Source organism: Astatotilapia calliptera, chromosome 15 (assembly GCF_900246225.1).
Source record: "Astatotilapia calliptera chromosome 15, fAstCal1.2, whole genome shotgun sequence".
In the NCBI taxonomy this organism is placed as follows: domain Eukaryota; kingdom Metazoa; phylum Chordata; class Actinopteri; order Cichliformes; family Cichlidae; genus Astatotilapia; species Astatotilapia calliptera.
The window spans coordinates 7776777-7804438 of NC_039316.1; the positions used below are offsets into that span (position 1 = coordinate 7776777).

General features: G+C 40.5%; 1 protein-coding gene across 5 annotated transcripts in view; it reads left to right on the forward strand.

The window, feature by feature from the left end:
- Nucleotides 1-960: 960 nt before the first annotated feature.
- Nucleotides 961-27662, forward strand: part of LOC113037632 (steroid hormone receptor ERR2-like) — an 82207-nt gene continuing 55505 nt past the window's right edge. The window contains exons 1-2 of one of the 5 annotated variants that reach the window (XM_026194909.1): nucleotides 961-973; nucleotides 10168-10311. The gene's annotated coding sequence lies outside the window, so the exon portion shown is untranslated. Of the gene's footprint in view, nucleotides 974-1036; nucleotides 1071-1915; nucleotides 2064-6834; nucleotides 7083-10167; nucleotides 10312-27662 lie in introns of those variants that run through there. The other 4 variants (XM_026194907.1, XM_026194908.1, XM_026194906.1 and 1 more) reach the window with 4 other exon arrangements.

The following is a 27662-nucleotide window of genomic DNA, read 5'->3' on the forward strand; positions in this document are numbered from 1 at the left end:
GAGTGCCACGTTTGTGACAACAGCTGTGTGCAGATCAACAGTGGATAATATATCCAGTGCGGGAGAGAGTATGAGCATTCAGCGTTTAAAGTAGAAGTACTGACCTTATTTTGAGTTTGATTCCATAAAAAGTGACAAAAACCCTAAACTTCCAAGCAAGCACCGAGTGCGCTACCACGTAATGGGAAATTCACAGAGAAACTCGCGGATTCTTCAACTGACCGCTGCAGCACACCTGCACCAGGGCAAACATCTGCCTACCCCACTCCTGCTTTACAGGTGAAAATAGAGCAACAGGACCGCTAGTGTTTGATTTTATTTATTTTCTGCTGTGTTTTACTTGCATCTATTTGAAAGAGTGAGTGTAAACACAAAAACATATTTTATTTTATGTGCTGGAATGTGCAGAAAATAGGTTTAAATGTTAAACTAATTTCTTCAAGTCAGAGAATGTTGCATATAATTAAATTTTTGCTTGATGCATAAAGTTAAAAGATTAAAACCAGTGTTGGGGAGTAACGGAATACATGTACCGCCGTTACGTATTTAGAATACAAAATATGAGTAACTGTATTCCGTTACAGTTACCGTTTAAAAAGGTGGTATTCAGAATACAGTTACTTTGTTGAAATAAATGGATTACACTGCGGTACTTTCCTGTTTCATTTTGTCGCGGGTCAGGACTGTTTGGGTTTTGTTTGACAGCTACGTTCTTTCGTTCCAGGCGGCAGCGTTACGGTTGCCATGGTTACAGGGCGACGCTCTCTCTCTCTTTCTGCGACTGTGTGTTTCCTGGGTGAGAGAGCGCCTTTTCGTTGTTGTTGTTGTGCTAAGCTAACAGGCAGAATGCTACAAGCATAGCTCTAAAGAATGTAGCATCATGGGCAGTATAGTCCGTGTTGCAGGGAGAATGGACTGCCATACACGTTATGTGTCTGTGAGCGCGAGGAGGGAGAAAAAGGCGAGTGGAAAGGTACGAGTTGTCGTCGAGGAAAAACGGGAGCTGGAAACATGTAAATATAATAATAACCACTGCAGCCAAGAAGAGTGCCTGACGAGCCCAGTTGTAAGTAAGCTATTAAGACTCGACTGTACACCGTGTTCGTGTTTTCCTCCGAAAACAATAAGTTCCGTTGGAGCAGTCTTTCAACGCCTCTCTCTGTCTCTCGCAAGAAAAATTGACCCACACAACAAAGTAAAGCTATTTTTCGGCTATGAGCCGACAGAGACCCCGCCGTATTAGTCAGAGGTCCCTTTACTACAGTTCGGAGTCGCGGACCTTCAGTAATAGTAATAAATCACACAGCAATAGTACATTCACGTTGTTGTAAAAAGCACGATAATATATTAAGTAATCCAAAGTATTCAGAATACGTTACTGTCATTGAGTAACGTAACGGAATACGTTACAGAATACATTTTGGGGCATGTATTCTGTATTCTGTAACGGAATACATTTTAAAAGTAACCTTCCCAACACTGATTAAAACTAATAAAAACAAGTTTAAGTTTTAAAAAGAGACTTTTCCATTTGATTACATTTTGTATGATGGATTATGCAGAAAAAGTAGAATTGGGCTGAAAGATCTATCGCTTTATCACCTATTCAGGTTGTAAATCGTGTTTTTAAAAAGTAATCAATTAACTAAGTAACTAATTACTTTTCAAAATAAGTAATCAGTGAAGTAACGGGATTACTTTTTGGGGGAAGTAATCAGTAATTAGTTACTGATTATTTTTTTCAAGTAACTTGACCAACACTGTTAAACAGTAGAAATGTTTGTAGGGTTATTAAAATTATGCTAGCTGGCATATAATGGTGTGCTACCTGGTGGCTACCTACTGAGCTATGGTTAGAATAATAATATAACAACATTAGCAGAGCAAATCCAATAGCTCTATTTGATCCGGAAGCATGTCATCACTTAACAAGCGGATTTAAATTGAGCAAACAGGCTAACATTTGATTTTAGCCTCTAGCTCGATTTCCGCCCAGCAGCAACACTACTCCCTCACCTACACACTCATCCAGCAGTGGAATACCACTTGGAATACTAGTCTTGGTAAGAGACAAATAAAACTCATTTTAAGCTTCTTTTTTTTCGCTGTAAAGTAATACTCTAATTTTACTTATATCACGTAATTGAAGCTGTGGGGTTTGTGTGGTATTGTGGGTATAAACAGACACTTCAAAGCTGGTGCACACTGTAGCGATCAGTAATAGCAAGTTCATTTAGCTGATTAACACAGGTACTAACAGAGTCACAGAGACATATTTTGGGGGCAACGCAACTCTAAACACTTTCTGACCTGCCCATGTGTCATATTCCTTGCATGTTTGAGCGTGTTGGATCAACTAAATGATAATGTGACGCTCAGTGTTGCTTAAATAATTGGTTGGATTGTTACAAAGCAGCAATCCCACTACGTGTTATTGTCATCTACAATTTTTCCTCTTCTTCTCCGAATATTTATTTATGCCGTAACTCTGTAGAGAGACTGCTCGCACCTCAAAATGACTGCCTCAATCATATGCTGTGTTCTTCTATTTAAACTTTCAAAAATTTTTACTGTTTCTGAACTATTCTACTTTTTCTGATGATAAAGTTCCATTCATTTTGAATTGAGGGCAAGTTCTCTCTCACCTTTCCCCTTTTGGCTTTGTAGGGCTGCTCAATTAATCGAATTTTAATCACGATTACGATCTGGGCTTTCAACGATCATTAAAAATGACGGAGCCGATTATTAGCCCCTCCTTCATTTATCCGCGACACCTTAAAGGCCGGTCCGTGAAAATATTGTCGGGCATAAACCGTCCGTGGCGCAAAAAAGGTTGGAGACCGCTGATTAAGAGGACCCGAGGGAAGCTCGGAAAGCTAAGCAGAAGTTATTTGGAGAGGAGAGTGACTGCTGTTGGTTGAAAAGAGAGGTTAAAAAAACTTCACTGGTGTTGCACACTATTTTATATTATTTTTTTAAAGTCATTGTTAACCCTTTAAAGCCGGTCAGAGCAGCACGCTCCGTTTTGTGTAACTATTTTTAAATCCCTGTAAAACCGGAACCGTGTAAGCTAGCGCAATAATTTGTTTTGCACCGGAGGAGTTGTACTTACATCTGATGCCATCAGCTTGTCCTCGGTCACGGTTTCCTTCCACATAAAGCTTTGCAAAAATTGCATAAAAAGCGCTTGCAGGAACAAAAACATAATATTCCAGAAACACGCTTTGCCGATCTGATCAGCTGTTCGTAACACTTCCCACAGTTAAACAGATGTCAGCGCGAACTGTCACATGTCCGCCATTTCCTGCCCGAAACCGGAAGTGACGTCATTTTCGCGGAAATTGTAGTTTTTTTACTTGTAGGCCTTAAAAACCTATACTGGTCATGTTTGACTTTTCTGAATAGTTGCTGGGATGCTTAGAACTCGAATTGCACTGCTGGAAATATTTTTATTTTGATGCACCTGCTGTTTTCTTTGCAAATTTGCATCATAGGATTGTTTTTTCGTTTTTCCTGCAGTATATAAAAATTGGTGTATCTCCAAAATAAAACTATGAAGACACTCAAAATAAATTTCCTGTTGTTGTAAACTATTTTTTGCAACTTTTTTGTATTTAAAGTTTTGAAGGATAAGCCTCTTAAATTTCTCCAAGTAGAAATATATGTAAAAAAAACAAAAATGATTTTCAATTTTTTTTGTAGTTTATTGCACTTTTTTGCAATTAATGTAGTTACTATGTACTTAATGCATACATATTATTAAAATATGGGCTATTACAGTTGCATAGCAACTTGAAATGCTCCCACAAATGGCACTACAACATGTAAAAATATAATATAAGCTCTGGCGGACTTGGTTCTATAGTAGGTCTTAAAGGGTTAAATAAATATCGTCAAATAATCGAGATCTCAATTTCAGTGAAAATAATCGTGATTATCATTTTTGCCATAATCGAGCAGCCCTATGGCTTTGTATACTGAAGATTATCAGTTCAATTACAACATAGGATTTCTTCTTCTGTCTATGTTGTGTATTACACATTTTGCACAGCACGCTTTACAGAAATCATTTCAAACTGTATAATAATCAAACTATAAACATTTTCCCATGTAAAAAATGATTGCATACTGCAAAGGGTCACCTTTACTACAATAACAATACAGCAGACACATTCATAAGCCCACATCTTCGAAGACTGTGCATGTGCTACAACTTCTACCTGAAAATGTATTTTGTGAAAAAGAAAATACAGAAGATGAAAAGTGTTTCAAACACCATATACATAATATATCAACTACCAATACTAAAACCAGATGCTCACTTGGATGATGAGCGATTAGAGCGATTAGAATCATTCTTGTAAAAACCTCATTCTAATCTGTCTCCCTTTAAGTAATACTATTGCTTACTACATTGACATTTAAAATGAGAGACAATTAAATTCTGTTTAATTACACTCATAGTCGGGGGGCCGTATTATAAAGTGTTAGACACTTCAATAACAGATACTACAGATGTCCCACAGGAACAAATGGAGGAAGACAATAAAAAGGCCAAAAAAGGCTCCCAGGACAAAAATTGCCCAACGTTTCATTCAAAAGGTTGTCACAAATTTATTTTTGTTACTGACTTTGTTACTGAAAAAGTTGCAGTCAAACAGAACTGATATATTTTAGAGAAATTCACTCTTTCATTTGAGGATCAATGTGAGAGTGGTGATCACTCTTACAGCATGTAAAAAGAAATTTGAGCAGTCACTAAAAAACTGCAGATCAAAGAAAAACTTTACAAAGCAGTTTGCAAAAAAACAACAATTCCTCAGGGCTGAGTTTCACAGACAGAGCAAAGTTAAAAACAGTGAATCAGTGGAGAAACCTGTTGATGATGTTGATTCTCTGCTTCAGCCTGCGAGCTCTGTGAGCTCGAAACACTTAAATCAGCTTCAGTGGGCAAATGTTTGGCGTTCACAAAGGCACCTGAAATTCTCCCTGATGTTCTCAGAAGGAAAACACCTTTAACAACAGAATATGATTCACCACACAACACCACTCTGTTTATATTATATTATATTTATATTTAGGTAAAAGTAAAGGTTTTGTTGGCGCTCATGAGATTGTGGTTAGGTACCCAGACTGAGAGCCATAGTCAGCGTAACATGGGCAATTCTTGGCACTCAGACGATAAAAGATCCAGAATTAATAAAAATGCATCCCAGTTGCAGGTTCCCATGCAGTACGTGACTTTTAATGTAAAGCTTAAATTAAAATATTCCTTCATTTTGCCATAAAGCTAAGCAATTAAACATGGCTTGCATTTGTGGATGCTCAGAGAACATTCACAGTTGGCTTCTAGAAGAAGTGTGAGGCGAACTCCAGGATAAAGAACTTATTCTAGTGCAAGAAAACCTTCAAAATTTTAAAAAGTACATTCTCAAAGACCTCCGACTGGGTTAAGATTTTAAATAAATCACAACCCAGAATAGCATAATTTAAATTACGCTGTTTACTAGACCAGCGGTCCCCAACCCCTGGGCCACGGACCAGTCGTTTGGTACCAGGCTGCGAAAGTTGAGGCTTGGGTGTGAAATTCATGGTTTTCAGGGTTTTTATCGTTAACTCGGTTTCCCTGGGTCTTTTCCCGTGTTGTAGTTGTGTGAAATATTTACACGTTACCATAGCGACCAGAGAGCATTAAGGGGCAGAGAGGAGGATGTTACTCTCAATGTTGTTGGCGCATTTCAGGAGGACGCTGCTAATAAAGTTACACAATTACACAGTGAATTTGCGTTTATTATTATATTTACAAAATACCACAGTTTTTGTCTTGGTCGTATCATTTTATTTTGTTGTATTTATCCGCGACACCTTAAAGGCCGATCCATGAAAATATTGTCAGACATTAAAACGGTTCGTGGCGCAAAAAAGGTTGGGGACCGCTGTACTACACTATGCAATTACTGGAGAAATTGTAGGTGGGTTATTGTGTGTAGAAAGTAGGGATGGGCTTGCTAATCAACTAGATTACGACACGACTAATCGCTGCTATTTTAACTAGTCAATACCAAATATACTGATTATTTAATTGTTAACATTTTAATTGACGCCCAATGCCAGTAATTTGCTTTGTCATTAGATGCCTGCATAGAAATGCCATAAATTTGTTACTCTCGGCTTGATTGTTCTTTTAAAAGCGAAAGAATGAGATCACAGATACAAGCAGTAGAAATGAGCTTTCTCTGAGGAGTGAATGGGCTTTCCGTTAGCAAAGGGTGAGACGTTCAGTCATTCAAGAGAGGCTCAGAGTAGAGCTGTTACCGCCAGCCCGCCTACTGGGTAAGGTGTTCCAACCAGGTATTTCCTACAGGGAGAAGGCCCCAAGGTCGATCCAGGACACGCTGCAGACATTATAGCTATTGGCTGGCCTGTGAACGTCTCTATTTTTAACCGGATAAACTAGAGTAGGTGGCTGGTGAGAAGGAGGTCTTGGCTTCCTTGCTTAGACTACTGCCTCCGCGACCAGCAACTGCAGATAAGTAGAAGAAAATGACTGGATAATTTACTGTTCCGTTATTTTAGATTTGAACTTATACTGGCTATCAAATGCTTCAAGGAAATATAGTTTCTACATACCTCGTTCAACAAGTTTCACACAGAGGAAACAGAGCAGAGGAGGTTTAATCACTGATTGACCCTACTGCCACAGTGTTACAATAAGCGAATCTGTACAACCAAATCTTAGACCTCAGGTTAACAGAGAATACAACTCACAGAAGTAAAAAAATATCATTAATTCAGTGGCATTTATATTTAAGGTTGATTTTAAAAAGTGCTCAAAGTGAAATAAATGCTGCCTTTATTTCTCTTAGTATATAGTTAAACTGGACTTTTTACCTTAGAGCAACCAACTTCTAAAAGTTTAGTTAAACTGTCTAAAAATGGGATTTTTCCTTTGCTTTCTTTTGCTCATGTGTGTCTGTAGGGGTGTGTGTGGTCTGGTCCAGACACTTGGGTTTTCCTTCAATCCAAATGGGCCTTTTGGGGCTACTGCAAACGCAAGCATGACCAGTCCACTTTCTGGAAAGGTGATGAATAACGTGTGCACTTTCCTGTAATTGCAGAGCATTTGATCAATATGATAAACTTGTTGCAACTGAGTCATTAAAACAACAATTATTTAAACTTCAATTTGTTTAAAAAATATTTGTCACAATGCTGGTGAGTCTGGTTTTACCTCTTACTAAATAAAACCACCTTGAGGGGCACAGAAAATCTGTGGGACAAACCATGGCTGTTACTCATAATGGGGATCTAAATCTGCTTACACTGTGTGTGTGTGTGTGTGTGTGTGTGTGTGTGTGTGTGTGTGTGTGTGTGTGTGTGTGTGTGTGTGTGTGTGTGTGTGTGTGTGTGTGTGTGTGTGGTTTTGAGTGTTTTGGTAGGTGTTTATGTCTCTCTGTGGACAGACTTTGTCACCACAATAGCGTCATGAATGTAAAGTTGTAATGAAACTTGTTGTTGCATGTTATATTTAAATTATTCCAATCCAATTTCTTTATTTAGCACCAAATCACAATAACAGTTGCCATAAGGCACTTTATTACTTACTTTATTGTAAGGTAAAGACCCTACAATAGTACAAAGAAAACAGAGGAAACCCTAACAATCATATGACTTCCCCCTAAGAGCAAGCGCCTTAGCAACAGTGGGAAGGAAAAACTCCCTTTTAACAGGAAGAAACCTTCAGCAGAACCAGACTCAGGGAGGGTCTGTAGCGACCGGTTGAGGGTGAGTGTATATATCAAGAAGATATGTAACGACACCTGTAATTTTTGTTACCCCCCCCCCACACACACACACACACACACACACACACACGTGTGGTGTGAGACTTGTCCCGTTTTTGACTGGTAACATATGAGTTGCTGTGCTACGTAAAGCTCAGCCTGAAGCCTAATCTGCCCGGAGACAAACAGATTCAAACTCTGCTCCGTGGCGGATAATTTTATTGTCCTCGCATTGTCTTCATTCTTTGTGCCAACGCTGTATGCCAGTCGATATCAAACTGTCTGCCAGTCTGGCTCAGTATGAGACGCGAGTCTCACTCCGCAACTTGTGCCTCTCCTCCCCAATCCCTCCTTCACCCCGGAATGCAATAAATGTCCGGCCATCATTTATTTTAATTCACTCCCCTCTTGCACAGATGAAATGGATTCGTAACCTTGTAGGACAAGGACGTGCATGCCGTCTGCCGTCAGTTGCTGAGTTATTCTCTATTCTTCTAGCATAGAAAAAGAGAGAGAGAGAGGGAGAATGAGAGAGCTCGAGAAAGAGGCCCAATGATGAAGAGAAATAGTCTGGCATGCAAATTGCCGGCTGCCATGTCCAATGAGGAGGCCTGGCGGAGACTGTCACCGTAGAAACTCTGGACAGGGTTAACGAGGGAGAGACAGACAGGAAGACAGGAAGAGTCTGAAAAAACTCAGAGTGTGATTTATTTGCCAAATCAAGGCACGATGAGTGGATTATGGGTAGACTAATGAGAAAGAGTGTTTAGGGGATAGCTAATTGAACGTGACCAAGAAGGGGAATGCTAAGAGCAGGCAGAGATGGAGACTAGGGTGCCGTATGTCATTCATGCTGGCAGTAGCTTAGCTCGCAGCATGGAAGTGTAAGAGTGAAGCAAAAGGTGGGGAAAAAAGAAGACCATAGAGCTGTAATACTATAATATTATTCACCTGTCTGCTCATTTTTTTTTCTAATTTATATATAACACATTTAGTGTATCGAATATTAAAATAAGTAAATAATAATTAAATAAATAAACCTGCATTCACAATTTGTAAAGGCCACAGTAAATATTAAACGTACTACTGAAAATGACTGTTTCCATGTTTAGCTCTCGTCCTGCACGATCTCTTTAGTTCTGTATGAACAGATGAACTTTAACGTTATGCCTCACTTGTTAAAAAAGCTGCTTCTCATGTTTAATATTTGACTTTGAGCATTTTAAAATACCGAGGACCGTTAGCTTACGTCTGATATTCTCATGTTCGGATTACTCACGCCTTTATGAAGATCACGTTTCAGTGTTTTGCTCTGAATGTGAGATTAGAACAACAACATCATTTGGTAATGAAATGGAGACTTTGCTTTCCTTGAACTGGATCATAACTAGACACCCAGCAATGCTGTAACGCCCACTAGAGGGTAGTATTTAACTACAGGCAGTATTTAATATCTATTTCTGAATTCTAAACTATCTGCACTGTCTACTGCATGCGTGTCTGTTTTTGGAGTTTGGTAAAATTCTTTACCTTTTTCTCCCACAATCATTGACCCACTTAAAAGCTTATTATTCTCACAAAACACTGAACATTTCTTCTTTTGTTAAAAATTCTTAATCATGTATTTAAGAAACCTCTGTCTGCTGACGGTTATGCGTGTTTTTGTCCAGTGATCCCAAATAGTTCTTGTTTTGGTTTTATTTTTTGTAAACATCTTGTATCACTAAACATTGATATTTTTAATATCCATCCTACGTGAACTTAAATGGAAACAAATAAGACCTGGTTGCTGATTTAAAGCAGATCACTGCTGTTTCAAAATCACTTGGAAGCCATGTGAAACTACTTAATCAGGAGCAAGAATCCCAATATTTTTAAAAGGCGTGATATGACTCCCAACTGTCACCACCTGCTGCTGTAAATATTTAATTTTTTAATTTTAAGATTTCTGCTCATGCTGTGTTTACACGCTTTGTACTATTCCGGTTTCTTCCTCTATTACGATCTTGTAGAACATAAAAGAGACTTTTTAAGTTAATAAACATAATTTTTGTCTTCTTTTGTTGAAATCTTACTAGAGGCTTTTAAATTTGACCCCACATTTAGCTTCCACGTATACAAATTATTAGCCTAGCCTCTCAGCAATTTAAAACATCAGTTTCCTTCCCTTTCGCTGAATGCAGAGCCTCATAGTGATGACATATCCTTTGTGTGTCCACTGAAGTCCTTGGAAATGTTTGTGTTGCATCCATCTGATCGTGGCTGCATCCCTCTCATTTCATGAGTGCAGCCGAACACACATTCGAAATGGGTTTGGACACAAATTGGATTAATGTTTGCAAGACATCTCCTAAAGTGTTTCCACCTGTAATGTTGTTTGCAGATGCACTAAATGAGATGTCTCAGCGGGAGCGAGCGTCTCTGTATGCAGAGCTAACAGAGGGAGGCCTGCACCGGGCTGCACTGTGACCCTCCTGATGCAGCGTCTGCATCCTGGCTCCAGTTTCAACAGGATGTAGCGTTCAAGGTAAGGGACAACATGGGAAATGTGATTACATAGTTGCCTAATGTAAGGGAATCACATTTGGTTTGTGTGCGACGTTTGATTGTGCCTTTCTCTGCTGGCAAACTTTAAAAAAAAAAAAAAAAAAAAAAACACAATGCAGATGTGAACAAGGGGGAGCAGTCGCTGTTACTGCCCAATCTAAGGAAGTGTGTTCCCTTGAAAGCACCAAGCGTATCTCACTGCAAGAGACGCAGAGGAAGAACTATTCGAAATAAATCTTCTGTACATTTAAATTTAGCCATAATACTAAAAATAAAATGAAAACTGGCCTTAGAGAGTGTAGACTGTGGGCGCGTTGCAGGATTATGATGTAAGACGTCTATTGAAGGAAAAGACTTTCCTAAACAAGATGAATGAGCAGTATCGAGCTCTAGCTTGACAAACGAGGGCTGAAGTGTCGCAAGTGTTTTATGACGCTCCCTCGGGGTCCTTATCTCTCATAACCTCTGACCTCTCGACCTTTTAAACCACAAGGGTGATTACAAGTGGCCAGCCAGTGGAGTAAGTGCTATACTGTTACCATTCTCTTGCACTCAAACCTCACCCTGCTGTCCAACTGCTACTGCTTTATGCAGTGGTTATGCATTTATTTCAGACTGGAAAATTTAAAACATGAAGACAAACTCTGGTCTTTGATGTGCAGTAACAGTAACTGGCCCTAAAGATACAGTTCATCACCTCAAATTTTCCAAAATAACAAGACTAGGTTGCTGGTGTCAGTGGATTTGAGGTGTTTATGTGTTTGCAGGCGAGGTAGCACACGTAGCAAACTCCCAGCTGCCGTCTTAACCGGTCAGCAGAGTGACGAGCGGAGGTCTCACTCACCACTCATCCACCACGCCTGTCATGTGGCAGAGTGTGATACCCGTTCCCCATGAGACGCGTAACAGTGTAGCACCGGCATCCCTCACTGGCTCTGACAGCAACAGCAGCACTGGCCGCTAAAACCATGGCACACGAAGCATTTTATTAAATGCCATCAAGGTGAAAGAGCAGTCGGCTAAAGCAGGGCTAAGCTTCAGAATAAATACCAGCTGTAACAACGCAGCTATACGGGAACTCGTTGACACAATATTTGATTTTATTTGCGCTTGTTTTCTAACGGGATGAATTTTCGGGGAGCACGGGTTATTGATGTCCGGGTGTTTTTCAGTGGATGCAAGGGTAACCGGCTGCTGGAGACGTACTGTATATCATTTTGTGTAACATTGCAGCCCGAGATTAGTGAGGGGTCCCTGGGGTCTCACTCGTCACTCCATTTCCTAAATTGACAGCTGGAGAAACTCTATTCCACCGGACGTGATAAACGACACTGGGCGTCGGAGGAGAGCGTCGCAGAAGAGAGAAAGGATTGATAAATGAGGGAGGTTGGAAAGAATCAGGGCAGATGAAAGTTGTTGGGCAGTGAGAAATGACTGACAGCTCATTATGAAAATCCAAGGAGGGAACCTAACTTGTTCAGCCACTCCTTTTTACTGTGTTTTCTTGTCTTTTTCCCCGTTTGAAATGCACAAAACGCAGACACAAATGTGCACTAATATGAGTGCTTTTAGTTATCTGGAAATGTTCTTTTTTTGGCGTCTGAGAAGGAGGAAAAACAGAAATTCTAGTCAAATTTAAGCAAAACCTGAAAGTCTTGTTTAATAAAACACAAATAGTTTAGCGTTGTTTTTTTACACTCATCGGTGGCAAGCAACCAGATTTCAGGACTGGTTGCTGTTTTTGGTTAATTGGTCCACTTTTATCAACCTCACCTCACCCAGCTTTTGAAGGTTTCCACCTTCTGTATGTTCAATACTTTCCATGTCTGTTTTTAATCACACGAGCAGGTGTTTGAGCTGGACAGAGGTTATTGTTTTGGCAGGAACATTCTTTTTTTTTTTTTTTTTTTTGCATTGTTCACTGCTGTATAACCCCCTTGTCATTTACATTTAAATCATATAAAAAGCTATAAGTCACCCATGAGGACACTAGAAAGCTCAAAGAAACCCCCGAGAGTGCCAGTTGGCAGTGCTTTATTGGGTATTTTCCCTCAGTACTCTTACTAGCTTCTTGCAACCTCACTCAATTTAGTTGTTTTAGCCCCCTATGGCCGTGTTGCTGATTTTGAATAAGTGCTCAGGGCAAGAGGGGTCAGCTGCAATTTCAGCTGTAGCTAAACTGGTCTTTTCTAATGTGAGATCTGAGGTGACTTTGACTTTTGATTAATGACAGTTCTCCAAAGGACATCTCACCAGCAAAAACTTTCCACAGCATGAAAATCACTTCCAGTAAAAAAGAAGAAGAAGAAGAAGAAAACATCTATATCTTTATGCATACACAATCCAGCAGCGACTGACTGCATTCAATGTGAAATAGTACCCAGGTGCCGTTACAGGAGGCAAACAGTGAAAGTGTTTGTTATTAAAATATTTGTACTTTTTGGGCCCCAAAGGCCCACTATGCTTTTTCTCACTTATGCATATTTCCATTATAGCGACATCAAGCAAACAGAGAAACGCTGCTGCCGCCTCACTCCTGTTCTCTCTCGAGTGCTTCTCTCACAGGCTGTGAAAACAGCAGCCCCAGGGAATATTCGTATCCCATGAGCCCTTGGGGCAGAAGGCCCGAGGACACGCTGTGGGGATGTATTGAGGGGTGTTGTGGGAAAAAAAGGAGAGCTGAATATCTCAATATGATGACTATAGATAAATGTAAAGCAGATAGTTGTTGAATAAAATTGGCCCATTTGGGATTTTAGCAAAGAGATTAAGAGATAATGGGAAAAAAGGTACTGCAGTATAAATAGTTAGACCACAAGCAGATGTGCAAGAAGACCTATAATATTGGAGCTTTTGAAAAGGCAATTTATAGTCAGTTGGCTTTTTTAGAAAATGGCATTTTAACACACGATCCACAGACTGAGAAAAATAAATGGTGCTTCTAAGCCTTCTGATCTCAGCAGCTGGCAAAGTTATAGTATGCCTATTATTGTCCCTGAATGTGTGAATGAATGGTGTTTCTGAGAAAGAAACCAGGCTGCTTGTGAGAAAACATTACTGGTAACTTTATTAGGTACACCTGCTCATGCACTTGTTAACACAAATATCTAATCGGCCAACTACATGCCAGCATCAGACAGGACAACCTGCTGATGTTCAGACAAAGCATCAAAATTGGTAGGAAGGGTGATTTAAGTGACTTTGAATGTGGGAGGTTTGTTGTTGCCAGAGGTGCTGGTGATAGTATTTCATGATGACATTTTCACACACTACCATCTCTAGGGTTTTTACACAGAATGGTCCAGTAAAGAAATATTCAGTGAGTTGCAGTTCTTTGGGTGAAAGTGCCTCAGAGGTCAGAGGTGAATGACAACAACCAAAGTATGCAGAAGAGCATCTCTGAATGCACAACATATTGAAGCACGTGGGCTACAGCAGCTGAAGACCACACTAGGTTCTAACCCCATCAACTAAGAACAGGAAACTGAGGCTACAGTTCACACAGGCTCAACAAATTTAGACAATAGAATATTGAAAATAAGTTGGTCTGCTGCAGCATTCATCTCTTAGGGTTCAAATATGGTGTAACATCTTGAAAGCATGGATTCATCCTGCCTTGTATCAACAGTTAAGGCTGCTGGTGGTGTTGGGATGTTTGTGTTGCAGATATTTTTTTTTTTTGCATACTTTGGGCCTGTTATTAACAGTAGAAGATTCTTTAAATGCGACAGGCATAGACAGTATAAAGCATGGTCATAGTTTCTGGGCTGCAAAAATGAAACTAATGTTGAAGCGCTGTAAACCTGCATTTGATCTGAAAGCCACCAGATGGCGATAGTCATGGTTGAAAGAAGACTTAAGGTCTATGGGGAAAGGGCTTTCTGTCCTGCTGCCTTGACCTTTTGTAAATACTTTCCTGCTGAGTATATGGGCTCAGTCACTAATTTCGGATCATACCAAAGTCTATTTTTAAATCGTTAAATTTAATATGCTTGAAATTTTAAAAGATGAAAGTTTATCTGTGGAATGCTCATTGGTTAATAACTTGTAATTGATTGGTTGGTAGCCATTGAGGATGTAGTTTCACAGTTAGACCTGCCCCTCCTTGTCACATCTGGTTTTCTTTAAACCAAGATGGTGACAGTGGAAATACTCACCCCCCCAACCGGTCGCAGCAGATGGTCGTTCCTCCCTGAGCCTGGCTCTGCTGCAGGTTTCTTCCTGTTGAAAGGGAGTTTTTCCTTCCCACTGTCACCAAACAGTCAACAAAGCGCTTGGTCATAGGGGGTCATAGTATTGTTGGGGTTTTCTCTGAGAAATGTTTGCAGCGCCTTTTTAATTAAAAGGGGGTCCAACCTGGTACCAGGATGGTGTACCTAACAAAGTATCCAGTGCATGTATGCTGTGTGTTAAGCAAGGATTCCTCATCAATTACTTTTAGAGTGATTTGTTGAGTCAATGTTATGATCCCATAAATATGCACAAGGTCAAATGATGTGGAAAGGTCATGAAAAATGAAGCAATGGGTGGACTGGAGTCCATTAACATTAAATATTTGTGAAACAGGTTCACCCATCACCACAAATACTTCTGCTCAGGGTTTGTGAACCAGACCAAGAGCTTTACCAGAAGCAGGACTCTCGGACTGTGGGACAAATTCTCTGTGTCTGTACTCTCGTGTATGATCTTATTATCTGTCAGCCAATTTAACAGAGAGGCCTCTGGGGAGTGACAACGGGGATGTAGGGGGAAGAGGAGGGGACGCCCTCATACACACACATCCACGGACAAACACACACACACACCTCTGCTCTAATTCACACTGACCTCTGTGGCCTCTCCACTATGCCTGTTTTTGTATTTGATAGAAAAATCGATAGGCTTACTGGCAGAGAACAACCTCCATGAAGAATTAAAGCAAGAAAAGTGTTGGTAGTGGTCAGTCGTTTCTCTGCAATATTTTTCTGAAATATATGGTTGATTCCAGAAGAGCACTGTGTATTTTCTTAGATTAAGACAGAATGGCTTCATAATGGCTGCGATCTTAATTCAAAGCTATGAATTGTCATCAAACCATGTTAACTCAATGCAAATATATTCATCCCTGTTTTCTGCACTTTTCTCAGAGTGATGCTGAAAAACAAGCTTCTAGGCTGGACTATTACAATTCACTATTATAAAATTGTGCTCCCTGAAAAAAATCTTCATTTGATCCAAAACACTGCAGTGAGAGTATTGACAGGGACTAGACAGAGAGATCATATTTCAACTAGTTTGGCTTCTCTTCACTGGCTTCCTGTTAAATCTATAAGTGAATTTAAAATTCTTGCCCTCACATACAAAGCATTTAATAATCAGGATGAGCATCATATCTTAGAGACCTTGAGTTTCCGAAAGTAGAATGGGAGGCAGAGCCTTTGGCTGTCAGGGCTCCCAACCTCCCAGTTTTGATTCAAGAGACAGACACCCTTTCTACTTTAAAGGTTAGGCTTAAAAATGTCGGTTTTGATAAAGCTTATACTGAGGGCTGGATCAGGTGACCCTCAGCCATCGCTTAGTTATGCTGCTTTAGGCTCAGGCTGCACAGGGACTTCCCAGGACACACTGAACACTTCTTCTCCACTTCCATCTTTACACTCCACATGTGTTTAGATTCCACTACTGCATGTGATTGCATTAGGTCTTCGCTTTTGTCCTGTATACTCGCCTTTTTTTCCTCTTCTGTTTTCCCTTCACCCCCAGCTGGTCACAGTAGAGGCTGCCTCTCTCTGAGCCTGGCTCTGTTGGAGGTTTTCTTCCTGTTAAAAGGGAATTTTCCCCTCCCAGTTTTGCCAAGTGTTTAAACGGGGTCCTGTGTTTGCTAGGGTTTTTCTCTCTAATATTTCAGGGTCTTTACTTTAAATCAAAGCCACCTGTTGTTGTAAATGCTCATATATAAATAAAATATATTTTTATTGAACTAATTTCAATTTTTGTTTTTATATTTTCATGTCAGCTTTCCTCATCTCATGATAAACAAAAAATTGGACAGCTCTTCTTGGATGGGAAAGTCAATTCCTTTTTAGCCTCAGATTCATATTTGATCAAGAAGTGGACTTTGTTGTGCTGTAGTTGAGTCACAAATGCGTCAACTAGGAAGGCTACCAGATATTGAAATGTGCATCGATCTTATTTTTTGAACTAATGCCAGATTTTACTTGGTTGCCAGTTGCAGTGCTAAAAAAAATACAAAAAAAAGACTCGCCTTTCATAGAAGACATCCAACTGGGTATTGGTAAAAAATTTTGAGGTCAGTCAGTGGTCTGAATCTTACATGCACTAAACTATTTGAAAAATTAACCACTTTTATGGCTGCATGGACCAGTAATGAGTTTCGGAGCTATAAATCCCAGAACAGTTACAACCTATTAGGAAACATTTGCTTGTTTACTCATTAAGCCATCATAGAGAAATATGTTAATTCAAATTGTTTTCTATTTATTTTATATTTTTTGGTCTCTACCAAATTATAGGTGAGTCTAGTTTGCTTCCAGATGTTCACTGATTTTATGGTGCAGACCTTCACATTTAACTGAACACAGCTAACTTCTGTTTCCAGAAATGGCAACATGAAAGCGATGAAAGCGATTGTGGCTCAGGAGTTGGGCCTTGTAATCGGAAGGTTGCTGGTTTGAGCCCCGGCTCGGACAGTCCCGGTCGTTGTGTCCTTGGGCAAGACACTTCACTCATTGCCTACTGGTGGTGGTCAGAGGGCCCGGTGGCGCCAGTGTCTGGCAGCCTCACCTCTGTCAGTGCGCCCCAGGGTGGCTGTGGCTACAATGTAGCTTGCCATCACCAGTGTGTGAATGGGTGGATGACTGGATGTGTAAAGCGCTTTGGGGTCCTTAGGAATGGTAAAGCGCTATACAAATAAAGGCCATTTACCAAAATGCCCCAGAAATTAAATATGTGGATGGAACAGGTAAACAATGGGCTGAAATCTGTTACAAAGGGAGCGGCTGAGTTGGGTGTACATTTGCACAGTTTTTTTTCCAGTTCTTTGTTATAAAACTGATCAATGTTGCTTTAAAGAGCAGTATTTTTGTGACTGCTGACCCCTGCTGATGCTCTTTATAGGTTTCAGCTTAGTATTAAAGTTTTATGTAAGCATTAGTTGTTGTTTTTTTGTTTAGTTTTCATTTTCATTGTTTTTTGTGTTCTTGTTCTTTTTGTGCAGTTTACTTATTTTGATGTTTTGTATTTTCCCATAGTTGGAGCTGCACTTGATTTTTTACATTTATAGTAACATGCTACATGATTTGTAGTTTGATTGACGTTGGACTTTTTAGACCAGATTTGTGTAACCAGGGGGAAACAGTTTCATTCACATTCATTAGATCACATCTGTGTCCAAGCCATGTTCAAGCATGCACTGCAACACTGCAACTTTTCTAGGACTCTTAGCCAGTAGAGGTGCATGTGAAAATGTATATATCAGGTCATTTAAATCGGGCATTATAGCCATATGTTATCCTGGTTTACAGAAATGCAGTGCATTTGCTGCTGCTGAGTGGGTTTATGTGCTGCCTTCTCTACACATCTGCAAAAAGGACAACTGTGAAAAATGTCTCTGACCTGCTTCATGGGTGAAAACAGTTTAAGATGAGTCAGATATTTTACAGTGTTAAGTCTTTTTGCAGATGCTTGGTGTGTAAACTGTGTCATCAATATATCTCACAACTTTTTGTCACATATTAGGGAACAGATAATACACCAGTACCAACTAAAGTCAAGTATTTTTTTAAATAGCACACTGGGCAAACAGAGGTGCAAAAAAAATCTAGACTAATAAATTATGTTTTAAAAGCAAGCATTAAAAAATATAATAGAAATAACTAAGCTAATGTCGTTCAAGATATTTTGTCCAATTTGGCTTCACTCTGCTATTAATTAGGTTGTCAGTGTTGTTTTACACATAGTGGCTCCATAGTGTAGTGGTTTGTATGTTTGCCGAACGAATGCAAGATGCCAGCAGGAGATGCAAATCCCTTTCATGTTGTATCAGGACGTGCATTTGACACAAAAATCTGCCAATTCAAACATTTGGAGCTGCATTCTGTGGTGACCTCTGTGTGAAGGAGTGAGCAGCTGAAAGTAGCTTTAATATAAACTGCACATCAGTCACATGAAATCAGCAACCTTAAGTTTGGACTTTTATCAACTTTTTTTATAAGGACTGTGTGTGTGTGTGTAAATGTGTGTGTGTCTGTATCTGCCTTTTGGTTTCTTTTGTTAGTTTTTCCAGCCTGAGTTGGTGGGATTATTGCCAAGGACCCATGAAACCGTCCTGTCCTGGACGCATTGGGTAGTTCACACACACACACACACACACACACACACACACACACACACACACACACACACACACACACACACACACACCTATATATATATATATTTGTCATATATTTGCCAAAATTTGTTCTCTTATGGGGTTTTAACAACCTACTGACTAACCAGTTTTAATTTCATTTTTACTGTGTTTTTTTGTTTTGTTTTGTTTTTCTTACTGATTGTTAGTGGGGGTTTTTTTTAATGAAAACAAGACAATAAGAGGACCAAAACTTTGCTAAAATGTATTGAACTTCTAGTCAGTGAATAAAAAGGAGATGAAAATGTTTTGGAGAGACGAGATCCAACCAGAACGAATGAAGTTGTGGAGAAAGGCGGGATGAGTTTGGAAGTGATCCAATCAAAAGTAATCTCCTTGTGTCATAAGATTATCTGCAGCTGACAGAGTGTGAGGGATATTTATTCGACTAAAACTAAAACAAAATAGATGTCCACATTAACACTGTGAGTAACAAACACAAACCCTAACTGGGATTGTGCATAAACTTGTGTAGCTGCAACAATGTGAACATGTTTTTTAGCCTTGCTATGATCTATTTTTATCATCGCGATGGTGATGTTGCTGCTTTTGTTGATTACAGCGAAGCACATGGATGGCATACTGCGTGAAGTCGCTTTAAATGTTAGCCTGTGCATTTAATTAGTATAGAGAGCGTATCTGGGTTACAGTCTGACGACACGTTTACATTTAAGAAGGTGCACTACACCACATGTATGCATCATCCACGCTGTAGTCTGTCTGCTGTAACAGTCATTTTTTTCCCAAAACCGCGGCCGCCGAGCCAAGGTCAAGCAGCGTAGACAGGCCTCTCTCATGCCAGTCTTGAGGCCATTCTGAACAGATGTTGGCACAGCCAGCTGGACATGGCGACCTTGAGGAAATCTCAAAGGGGTCTTCGTTGGCAGCATGGGCACCAACTCTCCCCCCCTGGCAGAGGAAACCCAGTGCAGTAGCATATAAGCAAGCGATATGTACATATGTGTGTGTGTGTGTGTGTGTGTGTGTGTGTGTGTGTGTGAGCCTCTACACAAACCAGCATTGTGTGTCATTCAAGCTTCAGTGAAAAGGTACCAGTGAATCAATCACATGCCCTGTGTAACACCGCACTAAATGAAATTCAATGGACTGATTGAGTGAGTGATGGATGATTCACATACATACAGCCAGAATTAAGTGATGGAGAAACACTCAGACGCAGAGTGGAGGAGGTGAGGGTTGGTTAGACCTCTGAGGACTACATGCTGGGTGTGTGTGTTGCTCTGTAAATGTGTGTGTGTGTGTGTGCGAAGGGAAAAAATGTAGATGTAGCGTATAGACTCTGAAGGCTGAGCACCCTGAGGAGCGGCTATGTTCGTACCCCACATCTGCCCTCCCAGGATGCAGCAGAGTGTGTGTTTACTCGTCTGTGTGTGCGTGTGCTCATGTGAGTGTGCGTGGTTGCCATCTGGGCAGAACATCAGGGGTACGCCTGGACTGCACGGTGAGCCAGTCCACTTTTAATCTGCCCAGCACCCTCTCCCCACCAACGAAGGTCACCGCCTCGGCAAGGACAGTACTGTCACCCCTGTAACACTAACAGCAGGGGTCGGCGCTGGCTATCCATAATAGATGGCAGCTGGCTTTAGTGTACGTCTTCACTTTGCCTGGGGCAGCGGTGTTCGCCCATCTTTCATTCCCACAACTCCGCTGAGCTAATGTGCTGTGTTAATGCTTGTGTGAATCAGGAGGAGTGCTCAGTCGTGTGTCTCCCCCGTAGCTACCGAGCGCTCGTGTCATTGCCAAAATAGGACAGAAGGTGCTTCAACAAAGGAAACATTCATCTGGAGGTATCGCAGCGTGGCAACAAAATCAACCTAAATACATTAAGAGTTCACAACTCCAACTAGAAAGAGAAGTGGGATGGGATGAACTTTTACGGGACATCATGCCTTTGGTGCACAGTTTTTTGTTTTTTCTGTGTGTGTTATTTTGGTGCAGTCATCTGAAAGTTTTCAAACTTAGATGTACCATTTGGAAAAAAGCACAAGTCCTAGTTTGACAGCACTTTATGTTAAGTGCCTGCACAGTCAGACTCACCCATCAAATATGATTTGCACGCGCAAGTTTTTTTTTTTTTCAACTTGCCAGAGAGACCAAAACCATTTTAAATGCAAATGACCTAAATAAGATTAGCGAGGTAGGCAGTCCGCTCCCTGTTAATTATCACACGCAGTAGTCAATTAACAACGCTAACGATGGGACACTTAGTGTGCGTTAACCCAATTTACCACGGCTGAGAGCCGGGTGGACACAGTTGCAAGGGGTAAGTTGAGGTGGGGTATGGAGGAGGAGGAGGAGGAAGAGGAGGGGGTTGGAGGTCGCATCTTTATTGAGCTCTACCCCAATTACAGCAGCTCAGAGGTTAGGGAGCTCAGGAGGCGAGTTTAGCTCTTTGCTTTGCTTTGCGAAAGAAAAGAAAAAAAAAAGAGACTCTTCAGTGATGCTAAGTGGTTTCTTTTGGTCTATTCTCGCCACCAGGATGTGGAGTTGGGCACCATGTGGGTAGAAGGAGGAGCTGGACTCATTCGGGGGTAATTAGGGTGTGCTAGACAAGATGCTCCTCTACGCTTAACAGCATTATCCATGGCAGGGATTAAGGCATGCTCTGATTTAACAGTTGTCACTAGACCTTGGCTGCGAGTGGCATGGGTGACTGACAGGTCGAAACCAGGATCTCATTTGCGTGTCTGGGAGTGTGCACATGTGGTACCTGTTCACCTCAACGTTCGTGTTTGTCGTGGTGGTGTGATGAAAGGATGGGTAATCACATTTTGAATTTTGCCTCTGCAGCCTCAAAAACTTTTTTTTTTAAAGAGACACTATTTTACATTTAATCGTCTGACAAAAATTTACCAGTGCGGCTACTACCACAATACACCGTTACCATGTTTTTATTAAATAATTTTTTTTTTAATTGAGTGTGCAGCTTTTCCAGCGTCACATACCAAGTCATAAATATAAATATGATCATACAATGAGGTTAAACTATTATAAACAGCCGTTTGGTTTTGGACTTCAGACGGCATTTATCGATCATCTAAAGACAGCACTGATAAAACTGATCTTATTTTTTGCACTTGCACTATTTTATACAAATATAAAAAAATTATGTCATTATTGGTACGCATTGAGGCTCAGCTTTGTTTTTAAAATGTGCCTCTTGTTTGATTTTAAACCTGATGTTTTCAGGATAACTAGCATAAAAGCACAAAAATAATTTAAAAATAATAAAAAATAATAATTCAGAAGTCTTTGGAGTGTTTTTCCCTTCTTAGTTCTTGGCTAACGATAAAAAAAATATTCCAAACCTGCTAAACAGTGTTTTTCACATCCCTGTGAGTTTCTACCACTTTGTGGACTTTTGAAGTATCTCCAGCATGCCAGCAACAGTCCATTGGTATGAAACACTCGCTCACTCTCCCAAAGTCCATGCGGTGACATTCAGGCATCTCTATCAGACGCTCTCTCCACAAAATAACACATCTGCCCCGCTAACATAAATCATCATCACACTCTTGACCTGCCCACCCATTTTCATCTGTGTAACCAGAGCCCTGAGCGTCAGCAGGAAGTGTATTGGTGTGAGCGGCCTATTGATAATTGATCTGGCGCCATTGATCCCAACCTAGCCTAGCCTCTGTCCTTCTACAATTCCACTCTTTCTTTTTGTAATCTGTTTGGATTCAGGGGGACATCTTTTGACTCTAATATCCCTCCCTGGAATATGCACGTAAGCTCTGATAATGGGAGAAAATAGCAGTGCTCTTTTGTTTAATGTCTTTATTATCAGGTAACACATCAGGTACCTGATAACAAGTTGACTTCATTTTGTAAAATTTATTTATACACATTTTAAGTCTTTGTAACAATATATATATATATATATGTGTGTGTGTGTGTGTGTGTGTGTGTGTGTGTGTGTAATAATATATTCTTTTCATGAAAAAACTTTACTACCTCCTCTTTAAAGGCTTTTCACAATAATCATACTCGTGCATTTCTGTAAGTAATCAAATAATAACGTGCTGTTGATAGTAATTCTAATCTCTAGACATATAGAATATTTTAATGCCACATAAATTCCTACTTTACCAAGAAGAAAATGGTTAAATATTTATGTTACAGAGTTCGATCTTGATCTCTCTATCAGTGGCACAAATGGGTGACAGTAAAAATCACAAGTGCATCATGAGCAAATCAATATACACGTAATTTACAAACTACAAGGCAGCTAATCAATGGGTATAAAAGTATATGAAATATACATTACAGGAATTGGGCTGCGGCGCTAACCACAGACTTTAATAAATAGTTAAGCCATTTATTTTTGTCAGTATTGATTATTCAATCCCGAGAGTTCAGCAGAGTCATCTATCTTCTCCTCCCCTTTTCACTCAATCTTCCTCTGAGAGCTGATTTATGATCTTTTGGGTCAGATGAGCAGCTGCTGGTTAAGACACCTTGGACATGCATAAAAGAGATATGAAGTAACGAGGCCCGAATGGGATTTTTAAAAAGTGGCTTCCCTTGTTTGAAATTGTTAATTAAGAATTTAATACATTCCTTTTGTATGTGGTTTAAATAGATGAATGTAACATTGGACTCGTTTAATTTCCAATTTTTAGTTACTAGTTAAGTAAAAAAGCTGCTGAAATTTATGTGGCAATAACAACACCTGGCTAATGTCACAAGGTTCTGCATTTTTATTAAGCCCTTTAGTCTTTTTTAAAATTTTCATCTTCTTGCCAACTTCAGATTTCCCATCTTTGAGCAGCCATTGCTTGTCATTAGAATAACAAATGCACCGGGGCTTCTGATTTAGTGTGGCACTCTGCCCTGTGATGTATATTAATACCACAGCTCTGCACACTTTACCCAGGGTTCATCTTTCATCGGCGTAAAAAAGGTGGAATTGAAAAGCAGTCCTTGTTTTTGCGGGAATCTGTATCATAGTCATTTATTGTGTCATGAGACAGGGCAACCACTCCGCATGTCCTTCATTTCCACGTGCAATGCCAACCTCTGTTAGGCACTACACTGTGTTTGGGTTTAAGCAATCAGGTGTCAACATGGATGGCAGACTTGACCATTTGTGAAAACGTAGGATACGTTTCCGAAGCAGCTCATCAGGTTAAATATTTCTTCTTGTTTTTTTTTAAATGTTTTCTAGATTTGTCTAAATGTGACTTACGCTCAGATTTCTGAGGCCAGCACTAAAGTAAAAGGATTTGCATTTCATTTCATGTGGGTTTTTAATCATATCTCTCTCTGGCACTGCCCAGCATTCCCATTTTAGTCTGGTGAGATTTTCATTGAGCGAGTGGTGCAGCTCTGGGTTGAGTTAAGTGATGACTGCTGATGACAGATTGTCCTCCACCACATTGCTAGCACTTCTCCCAGACAGAACGTCCATCCCTTTTTCATCTCTTCCTGAGTGGACATGAGGGCTCACCCAGCAATACAAGACAAATAACACTTCTGCCAGGCCATCACTCTTTCCAACAACAAGGCAGCTTACCTTTCGCTTGACTATAGTCCATGTAGTATCAGACTCAGCATCACCTCAGCTTCTTGTTCACTGACTTGTCCTCGGTGCTCTGCCTGAATGCGCAGGGCTGAATCAAGACATCTATGTTTTTTGTCTGTTGATTTTCACTACAATGACTGTAATAACATTTAATCAGCAACATAAAACAAGATAAATAGAAGTCTTTTAAAGCAAGAACTATGATAAAATGCTTTTTAGTTTATGGTAATCAATAAGCTCAATGATATAAATGTTCATAGTATGATATATTACTCAAACAGTGTATTTTCTGCAGGTCACAAGGTTTGTAAAACCAATACTGATATTTCAAAAGCTGATATTCAGATGTTTGAATGGTGTTTCTTTCATCTCTTTCTTTTTTTGTTTCTTTTGTTTTGTTTTTTTATGTACTAGCCATTAGAAATGCCAATGCTGACGTACCAACTAATAGGTAATACTGGGGCAGCACAGGGGCACTGAGGTTAGCACTGTTCCCTCACGCTGGATCCGAATTCACCATCTAATCAGGGCCAGCATGGGTTCTCTCCAGCTTTCACTCACAGTTCTAAAAGCCATGCAGTGAGGGGTTAGCTACAGGTGTGAATGTGAGTGCAAATAGTTGTGTGTCTTCCCGTGTTAGCCTGAAACAGACTGTAGACCTGTACCCTGCCTCCTGTTCTATGGTAGCTGGGTTTAAGCCCCACCAGCTCGAGTAGGATAAGAGGATGAATGGGTAGGTGATAATATTGGCTTGATAAATCGGCTGAGTTCTCCCCACAGAAACTTGTCAGAAGGCAATCAAGTAGCCTGACCAAAAATATTTTCTTTGATGATTCATTCTTTGGTAGCAGGGGATCGGTCCGCCAGGACCTCCGCTGCTGGCCACCGTCTGACTCACAATGCACTCGACCTCTATGGCGCCTCCTGCAGGTGTTGGGCCTGCATGTCCCTTTTTCGGGCTGTGCCCTGCCGGGCCCCATGGACTAAGGCCACCAGACGCTTGCCCTCGGGCACCCTCCCCAGGCCTGGCTCCAGGGCGGGGCCCCAGTAACCCTATCCCGGGCAGGGTGAACCGTTCCCTCGATGGTCTTCTCACAGATATCTCTTCTCGTGTCTCTTACAGATAAGGTGAGACGTTTGGCCATCTGGGAGGAGCTCAGAGTAGAGCCGCTGCTCCTTCACATGGAGCCAGTTGAGGTGGTTCTAGTGATGTGTTGGTCGCGAACGAAATGGCTCTTAGAGCCGGCTCTTTGAAGTGAACGACGCAAGCCGTTTTGTTTTTCTTTCTCCCACCTTCTCTCTCGCACTTTTTTTCCGCTTCACTCCATACTAGGGCTTCCACAAACGATTATTTTGATAGTCGACTAGTCACCGATTATTTTTGCGATTAGTCGACTAATCAGATCATCATCCATTGGACGTACAGCTTATTGCACCAGCAGCATCTGGTCTTATATAACTATCATTAGCTTACAGCTTGAAGTGGAGTATATTCTCCAGCGTCTCACACTTCTGATAATCAGCTGTCTGCTTGACAGTTTTAGCTGTGCAAAAACTATAACTTTAATCTCAGCCAAACCGATTTACTCAGGAACAAATAAAATACTAAAGAAAGCCAAACAATAACATTTTTAAGTTATCTAAGTGACTTATATATATGTTTAACCTGACTAGCGAAAGACGGCGGTGGGTTTGAAAACGATTTGCCAGGAGTCCGGTGTTCTCATGGCTCTAGTTAGCCTTGCCCCCGCCTAGCTAACGAGCTAGTGGGTAACAGACGTCTCCGAAAACGTCGGAGCGCTTTTGAAAATATGTGGTGTCTTGATAAACTGAGAAAATATTTGAGGTTTACACAGCTACATTCTCGCCTGAAAATATGTTAAACGTTTATTTTGTGACCAAGAAAGAATAATAAGAGTAAAGTTAAAACTAACTAGCTGCCGCCATTGTTGACAACTGCGCTGGGCCGCGCTATGAATTCTGGGACACAGCTTCTTCTTCTTCGGGGTTTAACGGCAGCTGGCATCCTTGTACATGCAGTGCTGCCATCTTCTGTTTCAGTCCGTTATTACACTCTTAAATCCTACTACTCATTCCTGCGTCCTTTGTGATCTTACAAAGCTTCAAACGATGCGTCGACTATTAAATTAGTCGTCGACGATTTTAATAGTCGACATAATCGTGACTAGTCGACTAATCGTGGCAGCCCTACTCCATACGCGAGCCTTGTGCTTGCGCTGGGCAGAGGGGGGTAGCACAGGAACAGAGCGGGAGGGAAAGAGAGAAAAAGAGAGCCAGAGACAACAACGTCACAAATTCAAATCAAATTCAAATTTTATTTGTCACGTACACAGTCATACACAGTACGATATGCAGTGAAATGCTTAGACAACTGCTCGTGACCTAAAGAAAAAAGAAAAGGCTATGAATAAGATAGGAAATAAATATGAAAATTAAAAAGGGTAAATTTAACTAGGAAGGAATAAAATAAAATATATAAATTAAAGTTGAAAATAAAATAACTGTACAACAAAATACACAATACACAGTATAGAAATATATAAGAATGTATGAAGAATTATAAATATATATATACACAATAACAGCAGCTGTACAAGTATTAACTGGAAATGAAGAATATAATGACCAGTGTTGTGCAATCCACATTATTTAATGTCTTGTGCAGTGCAAATATGCTTAAAGTGATTTAAGTGATGAAGGGAAAACAATGTCCAGAATGTCCAGTGTGTGTGTAAGAACTATATGTGTGGGTCAGTACTGTGTGGTGGTGTGATTGAGAGACCGTATCGCCTGCGGGAAGAAGCTCCTCCTCAGTCTCTCTGTGTTGATCTTCAGGGAGCGGAATCGCTTTCCTGACCTCAACAGAGAGAACAGTCTGTTGTTGGGATGGCTGAGGTCCTTCACGATCTTCCTGGCCTTGGTCCAGCACCGCCTGCTGTAGATTGAGTGCAGGTCAGGGAGCTCGGAGCGGATGGTGCGCTCAGCTGACCGCACAACCCTCTGTAGAGCTCGTCTGTCCTGCATGGTGCTGTTCCCGAACCAGGTTAAGATGTTTCCCGTCAGGATGCTCTCTATGGTGCACGAGTAAAAGTTCCTGAGCACCTTGGAGGGCACATTAGAAAGGTATATTATTGGTCCACAACAATTTTTAGTTAGGGATGATAAAAGATTCAGAAAGTTTATTCACGCAGGCCCATATGACTGTGAATGTGCATCTTCTTTGTGTTTTGCATATTTTAATTTATATTTAATTGTGTTGTGGTTTGCAGTGTTGTTTCACTTTAAATTTGTTTGAATGGAAAAAGCTGAAAATTTAAACAGTTAAAAGTTGAAATGTGAATAGTTGTTTTTT